This window comes from Rattus norvegicus, chromosome 2 (genome assembly GCF_036323735.1).
Source record: "Rattus norvegicus strain BN/NHsdMcwi chromosome 2, GRCr8, whole genome shotgun sequence".
In the NCBI taxonomy this organism is placed as follows: domain Eukaryota; kingdom Metazoa; phylum Chordata; class Mammalia; order Rodentia; family Muridae; genus Rattus; species Rattus norvegicus.
In genome coordinates, this window is record NC_086020.1 from 17,062,270 (window position 1) to 17,084,181 (window position 21,912).

General features: G+C 38.5%; 1 long non-coding RNA gene across 3 annotated transcripts; it reads left to right on the forward strand.

The window, feature by feature from the left end:
- Positions 1-31: 31 nt before the first annotated feature.
- Positions 32-11,157, forward strand: LOC102554363 (uncharacterized). 3 transcript variants are annotated; one of them, XR_590809.2, is made up of 4 exons: positions 32-194; positions 3,431-3,552; positions 8,761-8,901; positions 10,914-11,157. It is a non-coding gene; the product is annotated as an uncharacterized LOC102554363 (long non-coding RNA). The 3 variants fall into 3 exon arrangements; XR_001836530.2 differs by having other exon boundaries at positions 3,469-3,552; XR_005500486.1 differs by having other exon boundaries at positions 3,472-3,552.
- Positions 11,158-21,912: the final 10,755 nt, after the last annotated feature.

Below are 21,912 nucleotides of genomic sequence, written 5' to 3' on the forward strand. Positions count from 1 at the left end.
AGAGGGAGGGAAGGAGGGAGAGAGAGAGAGAGAGAGAGAGAGAGAGAGTGTTGTGTGATTGAATTCACTGGGCAGTATGGCAAAATTGGAGTTACAGTTAGTATTTTAGTTGATTCTTGACTTTCACTCTGTCTCCCTTCATGTTCCTTAGGTATTCACAGCTTCACTCTGGATCTATGAAAATAAATGATTGGGTATGGAATTCCCTGATAAAACTTTATATATAACCTTTGGATTTAGGAAACTCATTCCCAGTTCATCTAGACTAGCTCTAAAACATATGATCTGGAATATGCAAATGTAATAGCAAATAATAATTACTGATTAAATAGCTATTTTGAACAATGTTCCCTGTCTGAAATGTATGAAATACAAATCACAAGGCTACTGCCATTTATGTAGGTACTACGATTTTTATAAATAAAAAGAAGTGATATAAAGACATATGCATATTAAAGGTGTCACAATAAACCATTATTTTGTATGCTAACTTAAAATTATTTTTAAAATGAAGATACTGTTTGCAAGGCATTCATTATGAACAGTTAGATTTAAATGAATATTAAGGCATATTACAAGAGTCTGCATATGCAGTGGTATGAATTTGAAGGTCAGCTGAATATCTGAGTATCCACAAAAACCTGCCTTGGGAAAACCCGAGTCCATAAGAAACAAGGTCAATAAGGAAAATGTGCTTCCCATAGCTGGAAGTTGTCTGAGTTCTTGCTTAGAGAGCAAATAGAGAGAGTCTTGGAAAGAGTTTAGCTTGTAACTGCAGGGGAGCTACAAATTCCAGGCTCTGGAATTGGCAGGGGCAGCCTTCTTCCTTTGCATGTTGTAATCTGAGCAGAACACCAGACGAGTACAGTTTCCATCCCTAATTTGAAAACTAGATGAAGAAAGACAGATGCAAAAGCCCGAGTGAAAGGGGGTGTGCAACTTCCAGTGTTACCTGGGGAAGGGAGAGGGAGCAGCTAGGTAACTTGCCTGGGGCTCCCACTCTCTGAATTGGTTTCACAACTGGTATTCTGGATCATGGTCTTCAATTTAATCTCTTTGACCTATGAAAAAATCAGATACTAAACATAGGGCTTCCTCATTGGCTCATAACTTTCGTTGTAGGGTTTTTACTGTGCACTGAAAAATGAAACACATAGTAAAGGAAAGAACATTTTATCCATGTAACAACACTATATTCTAGCATCCTGACTGCATTCAATTGGATGAGATAATTAGTGGAATATTTTGTCTGAGCCTTGATTATATACAAATTTCCCATTCACACAGTCCGTGGAAACTGCAAACTCTCCTCCTTCCTTAGAAACTTGTCAAATTTCCAGTAATGCAGAAGAAAATCCTTATGTAGTACTTCAGCCAGAAAGCTTGCATCCTTCTAGAAGTGATAGGTTTTACTTGCTAATAAAGAGATCCTGCAAGAACTAGACGATTCTAAAACACGCCCTTCAGCAAAGTGACAGTAGTTTTGAGAGTTTGGGAGGAATGTTAGGAAATGAAAGAATTTGGTTTCATAGAGAGTGGTAGCATCACAGAGGTGGGTTATGTGAGGAGCAGCTGTGAGATTAGACGATTGGGTGGACAGACAAAGGAACCTTGCAATGAACACAGCACTCTACCAGCATAAAGACCAGGGAGACGTTCTTAGGTAGACAAAGTAGGGGGGATTTCCAAATTCCCAGGGTTGATTTTCCCTCCATCCAATTAAGAAATACCTGGAAGCAGTCTTTTCTTATTTTTTTTTTTAAAATGAAGTTGTAAGTTCCAACCTGGCAGTATAGCCCAGTGGGTAAGAACACTTACTACCAAGGCTAACAACCTGAGTTTCACCCTCCAAATCCAAAATGTAGAAAGAGGGCTTCCTCAAGCTTTCCCCTCCACATGCTCAATTGCATGTGTGTAAGAATATGTACAGGCATGTGTGTGCTAACACTAAGGGCATAATCAAATAGGTGTAAAATGAGATGAGTTTCCGTACTTTAGGAGTTAGAGGATTAATGTCATAAGGGGCTTGAATAGTTGGGTACCTATAGAATATAGCGGCTATACACTAGACAAAGGCCTGTTTTTAAATACTTCAATAATATGAGTATTTCTATAAAGATGTTTCAGATTAGAAGAACAAAACAAAACAGATGTTATCTATCTGGCTTTCAGTATCTTGGTACATGAACAATAGAATCAAGATTCAATCTGAGTTTCAAGTTGAAATGCTCACTTAACAATCCAGGTTCTTATTAGCTGTACTCCTTCCCAAAGGATGGTTTTAGGAGAAAAAAAATCTAAACATAAGCCATCCATCCATCCATCCATCCATCCATCCATCCATCCATCCATCCATTCACTCAACAGCTCTATTTTAAGAGCCCACTAAGATAAGAGGAATGTTTATCTGAAGACTGAAGGAACAGCAGACAGGAAAACTAGTCCTTACTGGTCTCTCATTTAAATGTAGTGGTAGAGTGATAAATTTTAAAATATTGTAGAGAAGTGTAGAAAGTCAAAGATAGGAGGATCAGAGAGTGGTGTAGACACTGGTGACCTGTAAATACACTCCTGACAAAGTGACATTTAAATAAAACTGCAGAATCACTCAGGGCAGGAAGACAGTACAATAGCAACTACACAGGCCCCAGGCAAGAACTAATGTGGCTGCTGAGGACAGGGCAGGATAGGGAAGGATGAAAGGCAGAGAAATGTACACACAGGGCTGCAGGAGGAGGCAGCGCAGTGGGGTAGTCTTGACCATAATACCTCCCGGACTGCAGGTAAGGCCTGAGAGAAAATCCAGACACCAAGACATCTGACTTTAATAGAAGGCCTCAGATATTTGCAAAAGTAGTTCCTAATATTTTTAGCCAGTTTTGGCTCCAGTTAACTGGGTACAAAGGCCTTGATGTGTTTTTATAATTACTTTGTAGGTATTGACAATGAGGCATATTCTCTGTTAAAGAGCCAAGAAGAATCACTGTACAATGATTTTTTTATGTCTCCATATAAAATAAAATTAATGGTCCCTCTAGCTTAGTGTTTGTTTGAGGGGGTCATTATCTTAGAGGGAAGAGAATTCTCATTTATGATGACTAAACAAACTGATTAAGGATAAATAAGAGGTAAGCTGAAATATGATTTTTAAATGAAATACAACAAAGCACACATGGCTTGGCCTCCTTTTTTAAACGTGAAAATCTGTAGACTTTGCAAAGAAAATCTTACTTTGTTCTTATTTGGTGCCAAGGTGTGACCCTCAAGTTCATTTCCACCTGGATCTACCATGCTTTCTGGGGCAGAGCAAATCTTCCAATGGGGTGAAAAAGATTTAAATAATATTCCATTCTGGTAGTATAATGTTAATTAGGAAAACGACAAATAGAAAAGTTAATTTCAATTTTACATGACCTGCTGTGTGTCTTAGCTTCTAGTTCATCCGGAGTGTGTCTTCTGCTTCTCTAGCAGAGCAGGTCCTCCACTCGGGGATGCCAACTGAAGAGAAATTAAATGAACTGCTCAACCACAAGTGCCTGAGGAATTGCAGAGGTAACTTTCATTAACCTTGATCTTATAGTAGAAAGCCCTTGAATGTCAATGGGGGACTAGACTCTGTCGAGCTTATATTCTTTAATATTCCATGATTAATCAAATATGGCAATAAAACATTTATCATCAGAGAGTTAAATGGGAGTATCTTGAAACTTTGAATGGGATAAACAAATTGAGTCATTAAAAAGGGTCAAAGGTCATTGTTACTAGCATCTTCAAAATTAGCTGGTTTTTAAAAAGGAAATTTCAACACAGCTATGTTTCTGGTATTTCTGATCAGAAATTATCGGCTTTAAGGTATTTTCCTTTCTAAGTTTTTGACAATTTTGTACATCTATGCAATGAAATGTGACTATATCTCTCCCACAATTTTCCCTCAATTCCTCCATATCCCTATTTACCATGTTCCCTTCCAATTTCTTTTTTGTTTTTTAACAACCCACCAAACTCAGTTAGTGCTGTCCGTATATAGGTGGTATTATTTGCTACCTATCAGTTGTCATTGTCTGTGGTGTGGTAATTTAGAGTCACCTGCCTCTAACCTTAGTATAGCATCTAACTCATGTTTTTCTTTCACCATCATACATGTCTAAAGGTAACTGTGTAATTCTGTACTGCACTTTAAGTTCTTTGCTTGGTGCCCATTGTGACTCTATGAAGATGAGTATTAAATATGTTAAGAGGAATTTCAGAATGCCATCATCCCTCAACCACTCTCCCCTTGACTTATTCGCTCTTCAACAACAAGACCTCAGTGACCAGATTACCAGGGAAGGCCACCGTGAACTCCAGACTCTCGTGTAGTAGTCTCTGTCCTCTGTTGGCTACATAGCAACTTTACGCTAGATAAACATTAAGACAAGGTCTTATATCAAAATGTATTCAAGTGGTAGAGGGATAAGAAATGTGTGAAGCTCCCCCTCTAAGGGATGAGTACCTGAGAGAGAACTGGGCAAGATGTGCAAAGAAAGCCGCATCCCAGAATTGGCCAAGGATAGCCTCGCAACCATCTCCAAACCAGTCAGTTTTAGTATATAACAAGTGATTTGATTTTAAAATAATCGGCCAGTTATTTTTTTGTCAATGATTTTGACCATTTTGTGAGGGAAGAAGACAAATGAGAAGAATATTAGATCTTTAGATGTGAGAGCAGGCAAAATTATTCCGTTAACAGTTATTGCTTCTTCAGTGTCAATGGAAAGCTCTGATTTATGAATATTGACTCTACAAGTGACTGCATACACACATGTATGCATGCAGATACTTGTGTGGGTAAGATAGAGGAGGAGGAAGGGAGGCAATGTTTCTTGTCCTGTGGTAAGCAGGTCTCAGGTGATGAAACCTGACCTTTAGTTTTACTAAAGTGCTATCACTAACCAGAGGCTAAAATCTTTGTTCAGAGAACAATGATTAGACACAATGGGAGTTAAATAGTTTTAGATCGTGATGTTTTGTTTCAAAAATAATGGCTTTTTGGTGTATGTTATGTACTGGTACTGAAAAGTTTCTTTTACACAGACAGATCCTCAAACACCATGTTTACCTTGTGCACAACATACATAACTCACCATATGGAGATTAAGGACTCTTTGCTATTAATATTTAATAGGAAAACTTTCCTAGTGTTAGTTCTTCCCCTTCCAATCTTGTATAATCCATGGGAAGAGGGAACTGAAACCAGCTTCTTAACCCAGTAAGAAGCAAAGACAGCCATGCAGCAGTTTATTTTCTCAAGACTGACAACTGGGGCATCTTGATAATTATTTCAAGTCACAATCACCACAGCATCAATAGTAATTTCTTTGAAAATCCCCAAACATAGCAATCACTTTAGTTTTTGCTCTATCAGTGCTGGCTTACTCAAAATAATATATAATTCAATGTCACTAGTAGTCTTAACTGACTAGATGTTATGCATTCTTTCACAAAACATAGACTAACTGGAAAAATTTAACCTCACTAGTTAATTATCGTTGATGTGGTTTGATGTTTGTTTACTTAAGGGTTCTCTGTAATCAATCCTAGCTTCACTTAGGGCCAGAAATATACTCTAATGGCATTGAGATGGTGACAAGATTCTGTAAAACATCCTATCTGTCAAATTTAGCTTCTTCCTTGGACAAGCTATTTCTTGGGTACAAAGGGAGTATCCATAGTGGAACCAAACTGTTCAGAATTGCAGCATCCCTCAGCTGCTATCCATCCGGGGAAGCTCTAGGCAAGAAGTCTATATACACAGTGCTTCTGTTCAGGTATCTGTCCAATGCAGATGAAAATAACAGTACATGATTCATAGTTTTGTTTTGAAAATTAAGTGATCAGCTATATGACGATTAGGAAGACAATAGCATATATAGTTCTCCAGGCTAGTATTTCTAACCTATACATGTTCTCAAAAGACACTGATGTTAGAGGAAACTGTAATTCCTATAGGTTACTGCATTCATCTTCTCTTATGGAAACAGCAGGGACAAAGTTCAAATTCCTCTGCTCTGGCTTTCTTCTGCTGTTTCTTTCTAAACCCACCCACACAGGGAGGTGGTTTCCTTGGCATTTATCTAAAGTTGAATCGAACAGCTCTGTTGTCACCACAAATAATCTCTTCAGTTAACACTATAATCTCCATTTCTGCAGTTCTGCATGGCTCGACTTCCTACCTATTCTATAGTAAAAAGAAAATTAAAGGTGAACTCTTCATGCCCAAACGTCTGCATCCCCTCATCCTGGTACCGTCTTTTGATATCTGGTCTGTGTCCATAGAGAGCAGCCGTCCTTCAGACTGAAGGATGTTCCTTAAAGTGCAGCAACAAATGTAAAAGATAGACACACGCTATTCTGTCTTAAAAGAAGGACAGTCTTCCTCTGCAAGTGCTTTCTTATGGAGCTGACCTTACCTTCTGCAGCCCAGGCGGTAGCTCAGGCTGCAGAGGCCAGAAGTTACCTCCTTCCCACATGGACCTCAAGTTCAACCATAACTTAGCATATTTAATTTAATCATAAAACCGTCTTATAATTTCTTGTGTTGAGTAAAAGCAAATCTTAAACAAAACTTACTTAAAACCTCAAAATCCAAGCACGATATAAATAGAGCTGGAAGGGAATTAATTCATGGAAACATCAGCACGTCTCATAACTGACAAAAATATTCTTAGTGGAAAACAAGCTGTACAGTATTATAGCTAAATTTTCATGTTTCAAGGAACTATTATATGAACTCTCTCAAATTTTTATTTCAAAGGTTATTTTAAAAATAATTATAAGGGATTGTTGATAAGAGGAATACTTATATATTGGAAACATTTTCCAAGAAGTCTCCAGTAAGGAAAAAAAATGTATATTTAATGAGGACACATTTTTCAGTTAACATTTAAATTTTAAATTTTGAAATCTGTATTTATTAAAAGTTATCATGTGGGCCCTTTCTAATGAAGTCAGGTGAAGGTATCTGGCTCTCACTGCTCATGAGAGAGCATAACCCAGGTACAGTGGAAGACAGCAACTGCACTGAGGGCTCAACAGAGTTTGCAGCCCAGCTTCTTAGAGCATCAGTGAGTTAGACAAAGGGAAAAGGAGGTCGTCTTCCCCTCACCTGAACCAAAGAACACCTTCTCTGCCTCCGCAAAGGAGAAAGGGGTCTGGAGCGCCTCGTTTGTGTGTCTACCATTCCATCGTTTCTGCAGGCAGCGGTCAACGTTTTACACACATCAGTCACCTCGTCGTCTTTTTACAGTCATCTTCCGTTTTACAAAAAAGAAGCTGGGTCTCAAGGTCAAATAATGGTAGAACAGGATGGGAGGGAAGAAATGATCTCTGAGCTGCTCTTGAAAATCGCATGCTTATGAAACAGCTGGGAGGACCGGACTGAGCTCTCACGTTCCACATCCTCTGCTTCCCCAAGCTAAGCATTTCATTGATATATCTCAGAAATGATTAAAACGTAAAAATCACATTGTACTTTTTATAACGCTGGTGATTTCTGGGTCGTAAAAGACAATAGACGATAACAACGACCCCTCTAACTCCACTCGTTAGAATGATTTCACCTGTCCTCTCTTAGGCATTTACTTCAGTACTTTGCTAAGCACTTTCCACATATTGTTTTACTTTGAAAAGTAGCCATCATTTTGCTATCTAGAACTCAGATAAAACTGAAACATATGTTCTACTTTTAAAGTAAAGATATGGACACCGTTTTCTGTTTCTTTCATTCTACCCTTTACTTCAAGGGGACGGATTTGCTATTGTCCAAATGTGCTCCACCCAGGTCTAAAGTGAACCTACAACAAAGAACCCGCAGAAGGTGCTGAAATTGGTGCAGTCAGCAGGTCTCAGCAAAGCCAGAGGCACAAAGAACATCTGAGAACTAACTGAAATCCAATTCACTCCTCTTATTTTGTTTTTCACCTGCTTGTACCAGGTGGCAAAAGCTGGCTGCACAGTATTCCTCTCAGCACTCAAACAAGCTAGCAGGCCAGCACACAGTCACCCTGGGCTAACAGGGAAAGGAATTCTGCCCTTCCCATTGGTGCAACATTAAGGGAAATGAATCTCATTCCGCTCATATTGGGGAAGTAATTTATCAGATGATTTATTTACAGTGCAGTCTACATGACAAGTAAACAAATATGTTATTTTTGCCCACTGTAGTCGGATTTTTAAACAAGAGAAAGAGACAGAGTGAGTGTCTTTCTAAGATATGGGAGTAGCTCTGACAACAGCTTTGAAAAATAAAGGGACTCCATTACAAGGAGTTTAGCAAGAACTGATTTACATACTAGAGTAGATCTTTCATGAATGCTGTCAGCGCAGAGTGGAAAAGGGGAGGGAAAAAGGCTCCAATTGCTTGCTACCACTGTGCATGTTGATGAATCCCCAAGCACATGTTAATTAATGCCCTATTGTGTTTGGCAGACTACCAGGGACTGTGATTGTACACGGACTGATCCTTTAAATGGAGAGTGGCTTACTCTATATTGAAAAGAAAGAAAAAAAGAATTGTATTTGTATAAGCCACAACTATTCCTTAGGAATAAGTGTTTTGCTTTTAGTACAGTTAGGAGAAGAGAACTGCCATCTATCACAATATTTTATCATTACACCCTAAAAAATACTCAACTCCAGGAAAGTAAGAAAGCACAGAAATGCCATTGTTTGTAAGGAAAAAAATGTAATTGCTTCCATTGTCTTATATGAACCGTGGTCTAGATTTCACTGGAAAATACTGACAATACTGGCGTCTGCCATGTTCAGTGGCTGAAGAAACGGGGCTGTGCTCCATCAATTCAAAGGACATCCTCATAATAAACATACGGAATGAGTGGGAGAAAATGTCACCTGGCTACTAAGGTAAATGGTTGGGGGTGGGTAGAGCTTCAAATATCCTGAAATTAAAATAAAGCCTATAAAAACCTAATGTCATACTGGAGTTTTAATTTTGATCAGAGGGAAAAAGACTTATTATTTTCTCAGCTCTCATTTCTTATTTGTTTTAATGTGCTTTTTACTATTTGTACTGTGAAGAGCTGATAAATATTGGATGTCTGAAAGCATAAGAGGTCTGAAAAAAATAAATTGCCTCCTATTATTGCTTCTTATGAATAAAATTGATATATCTGAGAAGCTGCTTCTGTATTCTCATCCAAAAGGATATTGCAGCCAAACAATTAATTCTCTGAATCATTTTAAATAATAATAAAATTTGCCTCCAGCTGATTAAGGGCCCACCTTTCCCCTAATCTACACTGCTTTTGCCAAAAAGGCTGATGTCCTTCTCCGCTGATGTTCATGCCTTAATAATTTCAGTCTTTTGGGCTTCCTCCTAAGTGGAACTCCCTCCAGATTTCCTTAGTATATGTAAGCTTCATTTAAACTAGTGAGCCTTGGGCTACAAGGACAGCAGACACTGGAGACATGGGGGCAACTCTCCCTTCCAAGTGAAAAGCTTAAGTTTAATGTCTAGATGGCTTACTTGACTTGGAATTCATCCAGTCTAGGCTGGTCTCACTCCTTTGCTTTAACCAGAAGCCAAGCCTGCTTCTAATCTTAAATGGGCTTCCCTTTCTTTTCTAATCAGCCAGTCTTTCTGCCTTTAGTCTTTGAAATAAAGCTTTAAGTCCAGGAGCATTTACTGTCTTTGCGAGAGCTTCCAGCTACTATTACTCTGTTCTACATTCTTCAAGGAGAGAACAAATAGATGAAGTCCCACCTGTGGGTTTCCCTGTCATTGCTTGTCAGAACCACTGCACAATGGTGACATTCTCGGGGCTAAAGTAAGGGAGGTCCTGCCGGTCTATTTCAGAGCTCAGAGCTCTGACAGAAGCTTACTGTTATAACATTGCACAACACGGTTACAATAGATGAAATCACTTTCAACAGAAGCCAGAGCCTGAACCCTGCCAGTACTTTGTTTAATGAGCCCAAGACAAAAATAACCACATCTAATGGGCAGGGAGGCTTAGAGGACACAAACCAGTCTTTACAGAGTGCAACTCTGAAATACAACATAAGACACACTAGAAAGTGATCCTCAGAATCTCATTTTGATTCAAATCACCTTGCTGTGCACAAAGGATTTACTTTCTTGACTGTATCTCAAAAAAATCTTCAAAAGAGAAAGAGCATTCCTGTCAAGCGTTTCCACTCTGCATCCTCCCTCCCACAGTCTCCTGTGGAATTCTCTCCCGATGCCACAGGGGTGGAGTAGCCAGTTGGGATGAGAAGTGCTGTGATGGTGAGATTTGCCTCTGTTCCTTTAGAGGTACAGCGAGGCAAGGATACATGGGGCTAGACGCGGGTGCTTTTCCTTATATCCATAACTCTTGGCGCCTTAACATGCTTCTCCAGCTCCTATGTGACTCCGTTCGATACCTTTGACTTGTTCCATCCACTTAAATTTGTTTTCTGAAGTCACAGTTCTTCCACGAGTGCCACAGCTCTATTCCTGGACTGGGTAGCTATAGTTACTGTCGCATCAACCTATAACCGCTAGATTTACTTTTATGGACACTCAGCTAGTGGCAATTATTTAACTAGAGAATTACATAAACCTCACCCGAAATTTTACCTCGTTGTTTTATGACTTCCTCCTCTGTGGTTTTTGACCTCCATGATTGCTTTTCATACTTCTATTGCCCACTGCAGCTACGAGTGTGCATTTCCCCGAGGAAGCATGTGCTTCTTGGTATTAGAAAACATGTCTCACTTATTTTCCCGTTGTCCACTATATCTTGAATTTAATAGTAGTAGTAGTAGTAGTAGTAGTAGTAGTAGTAGTAGTAGTAGTAGTAGTAATTAGTGAAACGCATGTTTTAGACTCTATGTTGAAGGAATTCACAGTGTTTATCTTAATTTTTTTTCAGAATCCTGTGAAGTGGATTATTCATGTGTAATCCATGAAGATGCAGAATCTTAGAAGAATCAGAAATTTGTCTAAATGTGTTCACATTTGTGGAAACAACCTTCTAAATCAGGGCTGTCAAACTTCTGAATTCGTTAATCGCGGCACGGAGCTTTTAGTGATTGGGTTGAATGAGTAAATTGGAATAAATTGCTAACAATAGTAAGCCATATTCAATAACTCTAATAAAAGTATTACATCTCCAATGTTTGTGTATCAGACTTATCATGGAAAAGATCTTTTCCTCAGCTTGTTTTATATTTAGGGATTTTCTCACACTTAGTCTTGGCATATAAACAACTCAAATTAAAGATTTAAAAAAAATTAGATTTCATCACCAATGTTGGACAGAGAATAGAAAACATAATAAAAGAAATATTGGTGCCTTATACAGAATAAATACCCATAATCATTGTATGGAGGATATTGAATTGATAAACTATCTAATCAATGAAAATTGAAAAGCAGCCTTCATAGTAGCTGCTTTAGATGAATATACAAGTAACTCTTACCAAATATTTGTTTTCTAACAGACCAAAAAACATTGTAAGCATGCAAATGTACACAAAAAACAACCATGAAAAGTCCCAGAACATATGCTTCATAGAAATCTGAGAGCCAATAGTCAAGGCTATCTTTTGTTATCCTAATGGGATAGCTAATTCTCCCCCACTGTTTTTATGAGGCTAAATTAAATGTATCTTGTGTGCATAGGTAATCATACTTATTTCTCTTGTGGGTACCTTCCTAACTTATTCTTTGAAGAGATGCTAATGAAAAATCTTTTTGAGACTATACTTTCTCTAAAGTCTTTAGTTCTTGTTAATAGATCACAAACATAAGAAATTACATGTAGTTTCCTGAGAATTCCTCAGTTCCCTTATAGAGGACAATAAAGAGTTACTGTTTATGGTATTCCTTACCTTATCTCCAGAGACATCTTTGTTAAATAATTATCAGATACAAGATAATCCATAATGAAAGGGATTTTATTTGCCTTATAAATTTGAAGGTTCAGAACTTTACCTCGACTCTGGCATTAGGCTTCTCATCAGAGCAAGGTAGAGCAGCAGAAGAAATGGCTGACTGCAGAGTCTAGCTCTGCTTTGCACCAACCTGCTCTTTCAAGAATTAATTCATTCCTTGGTATTACCATTACCTCCAAACCAACTATTCCCTTGTCCAGCTACCTGCCACTAAGACCTACATCTTAAAGGTTCAACTGTCCTTCAATATTGTCACTGTAGGGATCTATAAAGGTTTCTATCACAGAAACCTTGGGGGGGGGGGACATACTCAAACTGCATTCAAGCATACAGAGATATATTCAAAGGAGAGCAATGAGTATGCTTCCTCCAGACTTCCTAATTCTCAGGGTTGAAAGGGAAATTGTAGATCGTTGTGGCACTTAGAAGTCTGAACTTGACCTACAGGTATATGAACTTGTCAAGATACAGTTCATGACTTTGAACTCCAACAGTCTTCAGGGATCAAAGGAGGATTAGATTCTCAATCTCTAGATCTTTAAACTGTTCTCTAAACACTTTTCACCTTACTCTGATGGAAGTCTGATTCTTCCTGATAGGGATGCTGTCTGTCAGTTTCCTTTGGTAGGCTCTGGGTTTTTGTTTGTTTGTTTCTTCTTCTACGACCTGGGCCTAGGACAGGTAGCTGTCCTAATCTTCCATTGCCCCTACAGATAACACTGTTTTCTGTCATGATCACCACGTTACTAAACTGTGTTACCACTAGCCACTATTCCTATCTCATTGACCTTTAACAACACATTGGTCACCTTGATCTTCATTGTACTCCCAGTACACAGCCATCTCCTGATTCCCTTTTCTTGTCAGTAGTTACTCTTTCTTCTTATTTCCTGCTGGTTCCTCAATAAGTCCAGCAAACTAAATATCAGTGCACCCATGTGTCAGCGTCTTACATTTTACTTAAGTCCTTGAGGTTTAATCTTTTCTAATCTCATGCTTTGAAGTACTATCTACATGTTGATCTTCCAAGTTTACATTTCTAGACTCTTGATTTCCACATTCATACAGTTAATTTCACACAGTTAATTGACTGCTCAACATTTCCACTTGGAGGTGTAGTAGCCCAAACTCAGCTTTCCATGCCCCAAATCTACACCCTCTCCCAATGAATCAAGCCCTAAACCTACAAGTGATCCTGGTTTCTCTTGTTTATACACTCTGCATTTAACACACTAGAAGATCCTGCTGTCTATACTAGGAGATATACCTCAGAAAGGATTACTTCCAGGTACCTGTACTGCTGTAATCCTGGACCCAGTTACAATCCTCAGTAACATTGCTGTAACCACCTTCTGCTGGATTTGTGCATTTCTTGCCATTTCACTCTAGTTTTAGAAAAATAGTTAAATAGATTTTAAAGTAACAGTCAAAAATGTGTAACTCCTGTGTCTAAACCCTACCATTTTTTTCTACCTTGGGACAGTCCCTTAGTCTTGCAGCATTTTGCATCTTTGGTGCCCTTAGTCATTGTTCAAGCACCACTCTCTTAGAAGGAGATCATCATCCCTAACTTACATCCCTGGTGAATTTTTCAATAATCTTCAACCTGTAGCATTTTACATGCCTCTATTTTTCTCATTACTTCAATCCCTTTTGGTATATGGTTAGGACATTTATATTTATTTATCTATTTATTTAGTTTGTTTATTGATTGATTTGTTTATATATTGACTATTGCTTGTTGCTATCTCCAGTGATGATATGATGGTTTCATAAGATAACAGATTTTTTTTTAAATTTAAACACTGTTTTAGATTTAGCTCTATTGTTTTATCTTACATTAATGTTTTTCCCTGAGTCTATGTATATGCATGATATGGTGCAGGAACCAGTAGTGGTCAGAAGATGTCAGAGCTTTTGTAACTGAGGTACAGTTTTTGGGAAGCAGCCAGGAGGGATTGAGAACTGAATCTGGATCCGTGCAAGAGTATGAATGAGCGTGACGACTGAGACATCTCTACAGCAGCAAGAGCACAGAATTCCTTCTTTCCCCCCCCTTCAATTAACACAAGAATCCCCAAAAGCATTTGTAATATTTTGCAGTTATAATAATAATTGTTCAATAAATATTTGATTTGAATAGTATTTTATAGGACACATCATGCATTAGGGAATTTATGCTCTTAAAGCTATCCTTTGCTGTGGACTAGATAGTAATTATTTTTTATTATTTCAGCAAGAAATATGAGGCCAGAGAATTTTTTATGTCTCTTGAATTAGTTTAATGATACTAATAATAATTTTGGGATTATTTTGCTTCATTGGGATTACCTGGTCAGTGTTCTCAACAATTTAATCTGTAGCCTAAAACATTTACTGGGTTGTCACTGTTATTTGTTGATAATTGTGCACCAGCATAAAACACAGGTCTGAATCTCGGTGACCAGTTACTACGCTAGAAGGATATGCCTGGACCTCGACTCATAACGGGCAAAAAATACATTTTTCCTTTAGCAACAAATTCTCATAGGGTCTCAGCCGGTCAATTCTTTCTGACTCACAGCCACTTGCATCTTGCAATTGGTTTGACACATTCAGATCAGGTCTTTGATCTCAGCGTAACTCTGAGATGACACCTTACAAGGTGACTAATATAATTTTATTAAGATCAGATTTTGATAATTTGCCAGCATTTACTCACTTGACAGGGAGATCAACGGTCTTTTGGTATTTCTGATCATAAAATTTAATACTGTTATGACCATGGATTGCAATTAAATGTGTTAAGCATGTTTAAGGACCAGGTCTGTGCTTGTTGACCAAAGGCAAGCTCACAATTAGTTGCCAAGCCTATCTTGGAAACACTCATTAGAAAGTCGCAGCCTCCTTTCTCTAAGCTGTAGCCAGAAACTTACTCTTTTTTTTTAATTTTTTTATTTACTTTCACACTCAAGATTTATTCCCCTCCCAGTCCACCCTCCAACTGTTACACATCCCATACTTACTCCCTGTTCCCCCATACAATCCTCCCAAACAAACCCCCACACAGTATCCAGGAGGATGTTCCCACACCCCACCAGACTTCTAAACTTCCTGGGGCCTCCAGTCTCTCTCTCTCTCTCTCTCTTTTTTTTTTTTTTTGCTTCTTTTTTTTCCGGAGCTGGGGACCGAACCCAGGACCTTGCGCTTCCTAGGCAAGCGCTCTACCACTGAGCTAAATCCCCAACCCCGGGCCTCCAGTCTCTTAAGGGTGAGGTGTATCTTCTCTGACTAAACCCAGACCCAGGAGTCCTCTGCTGCATGTGTTTGGGGGCCTCATCTCAGCTGGTGTATGCTGCCTAGTTGCTGATCCAGTGTCTGAGAGATCTTGGGGTCCAGCATAATTGAGATTGCTGGTCCTCCTACAGGGTTGCCTTCCTCCTCAGCTTCCTTCAGCTTTTCCCTAATTCAACACAGGGTTCAGCAACTTCTGTTCATTGGTTGGGTGCACATATCTGCATCTGACTCTTTCAGCTGCTTTCTGGGTCCTTCAGAGGTCACTCATGATAGGTCCCTTTTTGTGAGCTCTCTATAGCCTCAATAATCGTGTTGGGTCTTGGGGCCTTCCCTTGAGCTGGATCCCATTTTGGGCCTGTCACTGGATCTTCTTTTCTTCAGGCCCTTCTCCATTTCTATCCCTGCATTTTTTACAGACTGGAAGAATTATGGGTCAGAGTTTTGACTGTGGGATAACAACCTCATTGCTCACTTGATGCCCTGTCTTTCTGCTGGAGGTGGGCTCAACGAGTACCCTCTTCCCACTGTAGGGCATTTCATCTAAGGTTCCCCCTTTGAGTCATGAGAGCCTCTCCATTTCCAGGTCTCTGGTATATTATGGAGGGTCCTTCCAACCTCTTTCCTCCTGAGGTGGCCTGTTTCCATCCTTTCTGCTGGTCCTTAATGCTTCAGACTTTTCCCACCACCCAATGTCTGATCTTGTTTCCCTCTCCCTCCCCATCCCCATCCACTAACCCTCTCCTGTCTCTCCCTCCCTGTTCCCTTGTGGCTGCTTTCTTCTCCCTCCCAAGTGGGACTGAGGCATCCTCACTTGGGCCCTTCAGTTTGTTGACCTTTTTGAATTCTGTGGATTGTAGCATGGGTATTGAGTACTTTTTTTTCTTGGCTAATATTTATTAGTGAGAAGAGACTATGCTTGTCGTTTTGGGTCTGAGTTACCTCACTCAGGATGATATTTTCTAGTTCCATGCATTTGCCTGCAAAACTGAGGATGTCCTTGTTCTTAACAGCTAAGTAGTATTTCATTGTGTAAATGAACCACATTTTCTGTATCCATTCTGTATGTATACGTCATGGCATATCTGGGTCGTTTCCAGCTTCTGATTATCACAAATAAGGCCGCTATGAACTAGTGGAAAATGTGCCCCTGGGGCATGGTGGGGCATCTTTTAGGTTTGTTCCTAAGAGTGGTATTTCTGGGTCTTTAGGTAAGTCTATTTCCAATTTTCAGAGGAACCTCCAAATTGATTTCCAGAATGGTTGTACCAGTCTGCAATCCCAACAGCAATGGAGGAGTGTTCCTCTTTCTCCACATCCTTGCCAACATGTGTTGTCACCTGGTATAAGATGGGATCTCAGAGTGGTTTTGATTTGCATTTCTCTGATCACTAAGGAGGTTTAACAGTTCTTTAGGTGCTCCTCAGATGTTCGAGATTTCTCTGTTGTGAATTCTTTCTTTACTTCTATGCTTCATTTTTTGATTGGGTTGTTTGGTTTTTTTGGTGGTTAGCTTCTTGAGTTCTTTATATATTTTAGCTATTAGCCCTCTATCAGATGTGGGGTTAATAAAGATTTTTTTCCCAATCTGTAGGTTGCAGATTTGTCTTATTGACTATATTCTTTGTCTTACAGAAGCTTTCCAGTTTCATGAGGTCCCATTTATCAATTCTTGATCTTAGAGCCTGAGCCATTGGAGTTCTGTTTAGGAAATTTCTCCTGGTGCCAATGAGATCAAGGCTCTTTCCCATTTTCTCTTTTATTAGATTGAGGGTATCTGTTTTTTATCCACTCGGGCTTGAGCTTTGTGCATAGTGACAAATATGGGTTTATTTTTATTTTTCTTCATACAGACAGTTAGACCAGCACCATTTATTGAGGATGCTTTCCTTTTTTCTTTGTTCATTATATATTTTTGGCTCCTTTGTCAAAGATCAAGTGTGTTGTAAGTGTGTGGTTTGATTTCAGTTCTATTCCTTTGATCAACCTGTCAGTCTCTGTACCAAAACTATGCAGTTTTTATCACTACTGCTCTGTAGTATAACTTGAGGTCAGGGATGGTGATTCCCCCAACCATTCTTTTATTGTTGAGAATTGTTTTCGGTATTCTGGGTTTTTTCCCTTTCCAGATGAATTTAAGAATTGCTCTTTCTATCTCTTTGAAGAATTGTGTTGGGATTTTGATGGGAATTGCATTGAATCTGTATATTGCTTTTGGTAGGATGGCCATTTTTACTATGCTAATTCTCCCAATCCATGAGCATGGGAGATCTCTCCATTTTCTGAGATCTTCTAAAATTTCTTTTTTGAGAGACTTGAAGTTCTTATCATGCATATTTTTCACTTGTTTGATTAAAGTTATTTTAAGATATTTTATATTCTCTGTGGCTATTGTGAATGGCATTGTTTCCCTAATTTCTTCCTCTGCCTGTTTATCATTTGTATAAAGGAAAGCTACTAATTTATTTGAGTTAATTTTATATCCAGCCACTTTGCTGAAGTTATTTATCAGCTGGAGAAGTTCTCTGGTAGAATTTTTGGGGTTGCTTATGAGTACTATCCTATCATCTGCAAATAGTGATACCTTTAATTCTTCTTTGCCAATTTGTACCCCCTTGTTTTTTTGTTTTGTTTTGTCTTATTGTTTTGGCTAGCAGTTCAAGTATTATACAGAATAGATATGGGGAGAGTGGGCATCCTTGTATTGCCCCTGATTTTAGTGGAATTGCTTCAAAAATCTCTCCATTTAATTTGATATTGCTGTTGGTTTGCAGTGAATTGGTTTTAATATGTTTAAGTGTGGGCCTTGATTTCCTGATCTCTCCAATACTTTTAACATGAAGGGGTGTTTTATTTTGTCAAATGCTTTTTCTGCACCTAAGGAGATGACTATGTGATTTTTTTCTTTCCATTTGTTTATATGGTAGATTATGTAAGTGGATTTTTGTATATTGAACCAACTTGCATACCTGGGATGAGGCCTACAGAGGATTCTAGAAGGAAAACTCCAATACAAGGAAGATATCTATGCCAAAGAAAAGGCAAGATACTAAGCATCCCACAACAAAGTCAAAAGGAGAAAACCACAAGTGCGTGTAGCTATTTACAAAAACAAATATAACAAGAATCAAGAGTCATTTGTATTTAATATCTCTCAATATTAATGGACACAACTCACCTATAAAAAGACATAAGCTGCTAAATTATCAGTAAACTTTTCAAGTGTACATGAGTAAGAGTAATGCATGACCTTAAAATAAAGACATTATATTTAAAATTAAATATATTATGGGATGGATTTATGTACATATTCCTAAAAACATCTTAAACTGCCATTAAATTTTATTTGTGGTTATTTTTACCTTAAATATGGATTCCAAATTAAATCATCCAGGGCCTAAGCAAATATTATAGCTGTATGGAGTCAGAAATTAAGAAACTGAGTGATGTTAAATCTTGACTTATAGAATAGGATGTGCTTCATCTAAAACCCTTCAATAACATTGAAAATAACAACAGCAACAACAACAATAACCCACATAATCAAATTAAACATAGAGAAAGTATAGAATTCCCCTAAATCAATAAAGATGCCAGATGTCCATGAGTGATTTGGAGTTGTGTTACTGCTTTTATTGGGAGACAGTCAGAAACAGAATACTAGGGAAAGTTATTTGAGGAGTGAAGATAAACCAGGACTGAACCAATATGACTCAAGTTCACCCGGACATCGTGAGTCTCTCAGGGGAGAGACATGGTATTTTTCTTAACAAAGGAAAGGGAAATTCAGGATACTGGACTTGATCTTTGTCTCTCATGATGAAAAATCCCAACAATGAAGTCTCCTGGGTGAGTGGTAGCCGGCCTCAGTGTGGAGACCTCAGTGGAGAAGGGACAATCAGAAAAGGAAGTGAGGAAAGAAAAGACAAAGGGTCCAGTAGAGACAAAGAATGTGCTATTTGTTTTGCTTTGCATTGTATTTATCATCGCAGATATAACTAAAGCAAATATGGGAGATAAGTTTTGGAAGTTTTCTGCACACAGTGGTGCTCATGGCAGGCCATCAGAATATCCTCATGCTCTCATCCAGCAAACCCACTCATTTTAACTTCTACAACTAAGTTATTTGCCTGATTGCTAATCGCTCATCTGCCTAACCCCATAGCCCAGAATAACTGGCTCAGGATATATCCAGTCATGTTTTTTCATCTGTGAGGTAGTCTCATCTTAATCTCCTTTCCATTTGTGCTTTTGTTTGAAACTATCATTGATAGTTTGGTGGTTTGAAAAGTAAAGTTAATTGCAACCTTTCTGTTACTGTATAAACTGTCTCACGTTTGTGTCTGTAACATACAGCTCTAACAACACAGGTAGTCCTGGGTAACTGTCAACATTGAAGGAATGCACGAAGCAGTAGCTTTAACTCATTGAAGTATTTTGTTGAAATTGATACTCAAGTGATCAATATTAGCATATACAGTTATTGTTTCTATCAGGCTCTCCTTTGATGGAAGGAATCCAATGGAGACATGATCCTAGTAAATACTTAAGAAAGGAAAATAGTTGGAACTTGAAAATATAAAAGGATTTTTTTTGAAAAACAATACTGAAAGAAGAAATCAAGTTAGACTTATTTATTGTAGACATATCTTGAATACAAAGTTAGACTCCAGCAAACCAAATAACCCTATCAAAAATGGGGTACAGAACTAAACAAAGAAGCAACTAAAGAAATGTTTAATATACTTAGTCATGAGGAAAATGCAAATCAAAACAACCCTGAGATTCCACCTCACACCAGTCAGAATGGCTAAGGTCAAAAACTCAGGTGACAGCAGATGCTAGCGAGGATGTGGAGAAAGAGGAACACTCCTCCATTGTTGGTGGGATTGAAGACTGGTACAACCATTCTGGAAATCAGTCTGGAGGTTCCTCAGAAAATTGGACATTGAACTACCTGAGGACCCAGCTACACCTCTCTTGGTCATATACCCAAAAGATGCCCCAACGTATAACAAAGACACATACTCCACTGTCTTCACAGCAGCCTTATTTATAATAGCCAGAAGCTGGAAAAAACCAGATGCCCTTCAACAGACAAATGGTTACAGAAAATGTGGAACATTTACACAATGGAATATTACTCAGCCATTAAAAACAATGACTTCATGAAATTCATAGGCAAATGGATGGAACTAGAAAATACTGTCCTGAGTGAGGTAACACAGTCACAAAAGAACACATATAGTATGCACTCACTGATAGTGGATATTAGCCCAAAAGCTCTGAATATCCAAGATAAAACTTGCAGACCAAATGTAGCTCAAGACGATAGACAAAAGTGTGGATGTTTCAGTACTTCTTAAAAGGGGAAACAAAATACTTCCAAGAGGAAATATGGAGACAAAGTATGGAGCAGAGACTAAAGGAAAGGCCATCCAGAGACTGTCACGCATGGGGATTCATCCCACATCCAGTCACCAAGCCCAGTCACTATTGGGGATGCCAACAGGTGGATTCTGACAGGAGCCTGATATAGCTGTCTCCAATGGAGGACTTATAGAAAGGACTGAGGTAGCTGAGGGAGTTTGCAACCCCATATTAAGAGCCGTAATATCAACTAACCAGAACTCCCAGGGACTAAACCACCAACCATAGAGTCCACATGGAAGATCCATGGCTTCAGCCTCATATGCCACAGAGAATGGCATTGTCTGGCATCAATAGGAGGAGAGGCCCTTGGTCCTGGGAAGGCTCATTTCTCCAGTGTAGGGGAATGACAGGGTGTTGAGGTGGGAGTAGGTGACTAGGAGGGATTGCATCCTCATAGAAGCAGGGGGAGGGGGGGTGGGAGATGGGGAAACCTGGAAAGGGAATAATATTTGAAGTGTAAATACATTAAATGTCTAGTAAAAAGAAGAATAGATGATATAGTGTTCTTAACCTAAGGGAAATTTCAGTGTGTAAATAATTATCACTCCACTGCGGTCTTTCAAATTTCATTTCTTGTTTTCCTTAGTCAAATTACTAAGAGGTAAATTTGATTATTAATACAAAAGGCATAGGCAATCATTCTAATGACTTTTGTGCTATAAAACTGAAGGGTCTAGTTCTTCATGTAAATCAATTTGTTTGTCCTTGAAAAAAAAAACAAATTAATTCTATGTACCTCTAATACAGTTACCAGAAGAAAAGCTAATCTAATTAATAGCAAAGTCAGAGATTTGCTAGAACTGTATTAATAAACTTCTGAAAAATATCAGGTTTACTAAAGTCATTTAAGGAAAGGATATTTGTATATTAGGTGACAAAACAAAACAGCATTATATTCTTGAACATATCAACACTGAAATCTTAAAGCTAGAAGGAAAATAGGCTACTGACAGGGCAAGGTGTGGGTGGTGTATCCAAGTCTACCAAGACCTGAGTCATTGTAAATGTTTTTCACTGCCCTCTACTTTTAAATGTAATATAACCTAAAGAGCTAGCATTTCTTTAGCGAGTTTGGAGAAGGAGTAGGAAGTCTTGCTTTACTGTTCCAGCAACCTTTCAATATAGAGACTAGCATGTCTATTTTACTGATAATTCAACTATAAATTTCTGTCTTGAGATAGAATCATTTGCCAAACACCATTTTATAGAGTTAAAAAAATCTTTGTTCTTGGGACTGATCTAGTTATTAACTGGAAAAAATCATAAGCA